Consider the following 7,494-nt stretch of genomic DNA (forward strand, 5'->3'; position numbering starts at 1 on the left):
GAGTATCCTGATCACAACCTGATCACTCCAGGAACATATGCTTAGACACAAGCTAAGACTTTCTTAGAGTATCCTGACCACCACGTGATCACTCTAATTACAACTGCTTAGACACAAGCTAAGACTTCCTAGAGTATTCTGATCAACACTTGATCACTCTAGTTACTTACAACTTAATGTAATCTTTCTAAGAGTATTACAATGCTTCTTAAAAGCTATAATCACAAACTGTGATATTTCTCTTAACGTTTAAGCTTAATCTCACTAATATATTACAACAGCAATGTAGTGAGCTTTGATGAAGATGAAGATTCTGAGCTTTGAGTTTGAACAACGTTTCAGCAAGTTAATATTCACAGAATTTTGTTCAGAGTCGTTAACCTTGCTTCTCATCAGAACTTCATATTTATAGGCGTTTGAGAATATAACCGTTGAGTGCATTTAATGCTTTGCGTGTTCCGTACAGCATCGCATTTAATGTTATACGCTTTTGTCAACTACCTCGAGCCTTGTTCATGCTGTGTCTACTGACGTTGCCTTTAATAGCTTCTAACGTTCCTTTTGTCAGTCAGCGTAGCCTGCCACTTGTACTTTCTTCTGATCTGATGTTTGTGAATACAACGTTTGAATATCATCAGAGTCAAACAGCTTGGTGCAAAGCATCTTCTGATCTTCTGACCTTGAAGTGCTTCTGAGCGTGATACCATCAGAACTTCAGTGCTTCTGATCTCATGTTCTTCTGATGCTTCCATAGACCCATGTTCTGATTCTGCTTCGACCATCTTCTGATGTCTTGCCAGACCATGTTCTGATGTTGCATGCTGAACCTTTTGAGACAAAGCTTCTGAGCGCTGAATTATGCATACTCTTTATATATTTCCTGAAAAGGAAATTGCATTGGATTAGAGTACCATATTATCTTAAGCAAAATTCATATTATTGTTATCATCAAAACTAAGATAATTGATCAGAACAAATCTTGTTCTAACAATCTCCCCCTTTTTGATGATGACAAAAACATATATAAATGATATGAATTTGCGATCAGAAAGAGCAGACGGCAAAAGACAAATTACACCGCTATAGCATAAGCATGTGAATATGTCTCCCCCTGAGATTAACAATCTCCCCCTGAGATAAATAATCTCCCCCTGAAATAAATACTCGAAGGACTTTAATAAAAGACTTCCCTGATTATTTCGGTAGAGACGATCACATAAGCTTCTGTCTTCAGAGAATTCATAGCTTCTGACTTCTGCTTCCATTGGACAGCTTCAGAACTTTGAATTTCTTTAGATCCCTAGAACACTCATAGCTTCTGATTCCTGCTTCCGTCTAGGACAGCTTCAGAACTTGAATTTCTTTGATCTTCAGAACATTCACAACTTCTGATTCCTGCTTCCATCTAGGACAGCTTCAGAACTTGAATTTCTTTGATCTTCAGAACATTCACAGCTTCTGATTTCTGCTTCCATTTAGGACAGCTTCAGAACTTGAATTTTCTGGATCTTTGGAACATTCACAGCTTCTGATTCTGAAGCTTGACAGCACTCAGCTTGCTTCAGTTTCCATAAGCTTATTCTTTTTACAGAATAACGCTTCTTATGGTTTTGCTTTGATGATTCTCTTCACTTCTTTATACCTGCAAAACACTTAAACCATATAGAACTTGCAGTTCTTGTTAGTAAATGTGTGGGAGCTTTACCCAGCAACTGATAGATTAATCAAATCATTTATCATTTATCTTCTCCCCCTTTTTGTCATAACATCAAAAAGAATATTCCAAAAGATTCAGATGTATAAAACGACAAATAAAAAACTGGAATGTAAAAACAAAGAAACTTTTCATTGATAATCAAAAGATTTTACAAAGGTTCTTATTTTTAACAAGATGAGAAACATTCCTAGCAAATACATAAAAAGTCATCCCAATAGGAAATGACTACAAAAATTAAAAACAAAACCCTAGCGAGACACATTCTGTGTCAACCCATCAAGAATCCCTGTGGTCTTCTTGTCTTTTCAGACTAGAACCTCCACTGTAGGAGAGATTCAAGAGACCAGAGAGGAAGTGAGGGACAGTTCACAGACAGGGAGCTAATGTTGCAAACGGGCTCCAGTGACTCAAGAAGGTCTTCTTCCTTTGGATAAATGTTGATATTAGCATTGAAGAAGAGATCTGTCTTGAAAGAGACTTGGAGGCCCATCCCAAGATATGCTTTACATCTGGTAACTGAGTAACCCTTCCATCCGTTCTCATTGAGTTGAAAGGGTTCATGATGAACGCTAGGTTTGAACGAGGAATTTTTAAAGAAGGAAAAAACTTTGTTTGAGCAAGAAAGGAAATAGAAGAGAGAGAGAAAGACTTGATGAGGAATGCAAAGGAATCGGAGGATTTAAATAGACAAAAAAAATGAAAAAGTACTATAGAGAAAATGTAAGAGGGAAGGAGAAGCGTTTAAAGAGTATTTAAAATAAAATGAAACAAATGATGGATAGCATTTAATGTTACGTGACATGAGGAGAGATAATAAAGACAAATGAGGTGACTGGCACAGTTACCTATGGTCGGCGTCCCTTCAACTGCACGCACGCTTATCCATGAACAGTTAAGACAGGTTTACCATCCCGAGATAAAACGTTACAGCTGTTTTGCTTTAAAAGAGATTCTGAATCAACTTAGACAATGAAACGTTAGTAATAACCGAATCATAATTTCTAAAAGATTTTAATCAGAACTTCTGATTAAAAAATAATCCACTTTCATTTCAGAAGATACTCATACATAAGAACTTCTCATCTTCTCATTCTGGGCATAAATCCATACTGATGTTCTTCAGAATGAACTTAAACCTATCTTCAGCCAGGGGTTTTGTAAAGATATCAGCCCATTGATGGTCTGTATCCACAAAGTTTAAAGATAGAACACCCTTCTGAACATAGTCCCTTATGAAATGATGTTTAATCTCAATATGTTTAGCTTTTGAATGAAGAATAGGATTCTTAGATAAACATATAGCAGAAGTATTATCACAGAATATAGGAATGTTACTCTCATATATCTGATAATCTTCTAGCTGACTCTTCATCCAGAGCATCTGTGTACTGCAACCAGCAGCAGCGACATATTCTGCTTCTGTTGTTGATAGAGCAATAGTTGCTTGCTTCTTGCTATACCAGGAGATCAAATGACTTCCAAGAAATTGGCAACTTCCTGAAGTACTCTTTCTTTCAATTCTGTCTCCAGCATAGTCAGCATCGCAGAATCCTACTAAGTTGTATTCTTTAGATTTTCTCATCCTTACCTAGGATGCATGTTGGATGCATAGGAGTTTTGGCTTCTTTGCAGTCTAGAAGATTAAACTTCTTCAGAAGTTCCTTCACATACTTGGTTTGGTGAACATACGTTCCTTCTGATGTTTGATTTATTTGTATTCCAAGGAAGTACTTGAGTTCTCCCATCATGCTCATTTCAAACTCAGCCTGCATAGACTCAGCAAACTCCTTTCCAAGTGTAGCATTAGATGTTCCAAAAATAATGTCATCTACATATATTTGACAAATTAAAATATCCCTTTTAAAGGTTTTACAAAAGAGAGTAGTGTCCACTTTTCCTCTAGTGAAACCATTATCCAGAAGGAAAGAACTTAAGCGTTCATACCAAGCTCTGGGAGCTTGTTTCAATCCATACAACGATTTCTTTAGTTTAAAAACATGATTAGGAGACATAGAGTCTTCAAAACCAGGAGGTTGATGAACATAAACTTCTTCATCTATATAACCATTTAAGAAGGCACTCTTAACATCCATCTGATAGAGAGTGATGTTATGTTGAGTGGCAAACGAAATTAATAGACGAATAGATTCTAACCTGGCCACTGGTGCAAAGGTTTCTGTATAGTCAATCCCTTCTTGCTGACTGTAACCCTGAGCCACCAGTCTGGCTTTGTTCCTTACCACTTCACCTTTCTCACTGAGCTTGTTTCTGAAGACCTATTTTGTACCGATTATATTGAATCCATCTGGTCTAGGAACAAGATCCCAAACATCATTCCTTGTAAACTGATTCAGTTCTTCTTGCATAGCAATTATCCAGTCTGGATCTTCTAGAGCATGATCAACAGAAGTTGGCTCGATCAAAGATACAAGACCTAATTGACAGTCTGCATTGTTCTTAAGGAATGCTCTTGTTCTGATTGGATCATCCTTCTTTCCAAGAATGACATCTTCTGAATGACCAGAAATGAGTCTGGATGATCTTCTGACAGATGGTTCTTCAGAAATGCTCAGATTCTCCAGAGATGCTGATACTTGATCTTCAGATTCTTTGCTTCTGAGAAGCTCTGCTTCTGATGCGTTGCTTCTTGGCTCAACAACTTCTGATACATCAATATCACAATCTGCAAAATTATCAAACTGCTTTGGTTTTTCAGAACCAAGCTTATCATCAAACCTGATATTGATTGATTCTTCTACAACCAATGTTTCAGTATTGTATACTCTGTAGCCTTTTGAGCGTTCAGAATATCCAAGAAGGAAACATTTTTGTGCTTTGGAATCAAACTTACCAAGATGATCTTTAGTGTTCAGAATAAAGCATACACATCCAAAAGGATGGAAATATGAAATGTTGGGCTTTATATTCTTCCACAATTCATAAGGAGTCTTATTTAGAATAGGTCTGATAGAGATTCTATTTTGAATATAGCATGCAGTGTTTATTGCTTCTGCCCAGAAATGTTTAGCCATATTGGTTTCATTGATCATGGTTCTGGCCATTTCTTGTAGAGTCCTATTCTTTCGCTCTACAACTCTATTTTGCTGTGGAGTTCTAGGACAAGAGAAATCATGGGCAATACCATTTTCTTTGAAGAACTTTTCAAAGAATCTGTTCTCAAATTCACCACCATGATCACTTCTGACCTTTATGATTTTACACTCTTTCTCAGATTGAATCTGAGTGCAGAATTCAAAGAACACTGAATGAGACTCATCCTTGTGTTTCAAGAATTTTACCCATGTCCAGCGGCTATAATCATCTACGATGACTAATCCATATTTCTTCCCTCTGACAGATGCTGTTTTTACTGGGCCAAACAGATCAATGTGCAAGAGTTCTAATGGCCTTGAGGTAGAAACAACATTCTTGGACTTGAATGCAGGTTTGGAGAACTTGCCCTTCTGACATGCTTCACAAAGAGCATCTGATTTGAATTTCAGATTAGGGAGTCCTCTGACAAGATCCAGTTTGTTAATCTGAGAAATCTTTCTCAAACTCGCATGACCTAATCTTCTGTGCCAGACCCACTGCTCTTCAGAAACAGACATAAGACAAGTCACCTTCTGACTCAAAAGATCTTGCAGATCTGTCTTATAAATGTTGTTCTTCCTCTTGCCAGTAAATAGGATTGAGCCATCCTTCTGATTTACAGCCTTGCAAGACTTTTGATTAAAGATTATATCATAACCGTTGTCACTCAATTGACTGATAGATAAGAGGTTATGTGTTAATCCTTCTACAAGAAGTACATTTGAAATGGAAGGAGAGTTACCAGACTTTATAGTTCCAGAGCCAATTATCTTGCCCTTCTGATCTCCTCCAAACTTGACTTCTCCTCCAGACTTAAGCACCAGGTCTTGGAACATAGACCTTCTTCCTGTCATGTGTCGTGAGCATCCAGAGTCCAGGTACCATGACATGTTGTGCTTTGTCCTTTTTGCAGCCAAGGATATCTGCAATAGGAATAATCTTATCCTTAGGTACCCACATTTTCTTGGGTCCTTTCTTGTTAGATTTTCTCAAGTTCTGATTGAACTTGGGTTTAACATTGTAAGCAATAGGAGGAACAGCATGATAATTTTTAATGTGAGTTTCATGATATTTCCTAGGTTGTGTCACATGCTTCTTAGTGTGTGTAACGTGAAAGCTTTGTGCATGTGATGTGTGCCTAATATCATGGGAGTGGCCAAATTTAAATTGGTTATACAGAGGCTTGTATGATATTTTCATATCATCCACAGATTCAAGCTTGTATGGGATTTCACCCTCATAACCAATGCCGACTCTTTTGTTTCCAGACACAGCATATATCATAGAAGCTAGCTGACTTCTGCCAATACTTCTAGATAAGAACTTCCTGAAACTTAAGTCATATTCTTTCAGAATATGGTTTAAACTAGGAGTGGATTTTTCTGAATCAGAAGGAGATCCAGCATTATTGGATAATTTTAAAAGTTTTTCTTTTAATTCAGAATTCTCCAACTCAAGCTTCTTAGTTTCGAATTCAAATAGCTTTTTCAGCTTTTTGTATTTGAGACTAATCTGAGACTTGTATTCCAGAAGTTCTGTTAGACTGGAGACTAACTCATCTCTAGTAAGTTCAGAGAATACCTCTTCAGAATCTGATTCTGATGTAGATTCTGATCCGTCATCTTCTGTCGCCATCAGCGCACAGTTAGCCTGCTCATCTTCTGAATCATCTTCTGACTCATCCCAGGTTGCCATAAGACCTTTCTTCTTATGAAACTTCTTCTTGGGATTCTCCTTCCGAAGATTCGGACACTCATTCTTGTAATGTCCAGGCTCATTGCACTCATAGCAGACAGCCTTCTTCTTGTCAGATCTTCTGTTATCAGAAGATTCTCCACGTTCAAATTTCTTTGAACTTCTGACGCCTCTGAACTTCCTTTGCTTGTTCTTCCAGAGTTGATTTAGCCTTCTGGAGATCAAGGACAGTTCATCTTCTTCTTCAGATTCTGATTCTTCAGAATCTTCTTCTCTAGCCTGAAAAGCGTTAGTGCATTTTTTAACATTAGATTTTAATGCAATAGACTTACCTTTCTTCTGAGGCTCGTTTGCGTCCAGCTCAATTTCATGGCTTCTCAAGGCACTGATAAGCTCTTCCAAAGAAACTTCATTCAGATTCTTGGCAATCTTGAATGCAGTCACCATTGGGCCCCATCTTCTGGGCAAACTTCTGATGATCTTCTTTACATGATCAGCCTTGGTGTAGCCTTTGTCGAGAACTCTCAATCCAGCAGTCAAGGTTTGAAATCTTGAAAACATCTTTTCAATGTCTTCATCATCCTCCATCTTGAAGGCTTCATACTTCTGGATTAATGCAAGAGCTTTGGTCTCCTTGACTTGAGCATTTCCTTCATGAGTCATTTTCAAGGACTCATATATGTCATAGGCCGTTTCCCTGTTATGTAAATACAAGCTTCTCAAGCATAGTGTGTTTTGATGAAGACAATATGAACATCAAGCTCTTCATAAAGGATGTGCAAAAAGAATTTCAAATATCAAGCAAAAATACATCATTTCAAAGTCTTGAAGAAATTGTGAAGATTCAAGAATCAAAGGTATAAACAATACTCACTTTGACATATAATTGTTCACAAATATATTCTCATGCATATCATAAACATACTACAAAGTGTCATCCCTCAAAAGACCTTTTAAAACCTTTTTCAAAGTAAAAAACCAAAATAAAG

This window comes from Vicia villosa, linkage group LG2, assembly GCF_029867415.1.
Source record: "Vicia villosa cultivar HV-30 ecotype Madison, WI linkage group LG2, Vvil1.0, whole genome shotgun sequence".
NCBI classification, from domain to species: Eukaryota; Viridiplantae; Streptophyta; class Magnoliopsida; order Fabales; family Fabaceae; genus Vicia; species Vicia villosa.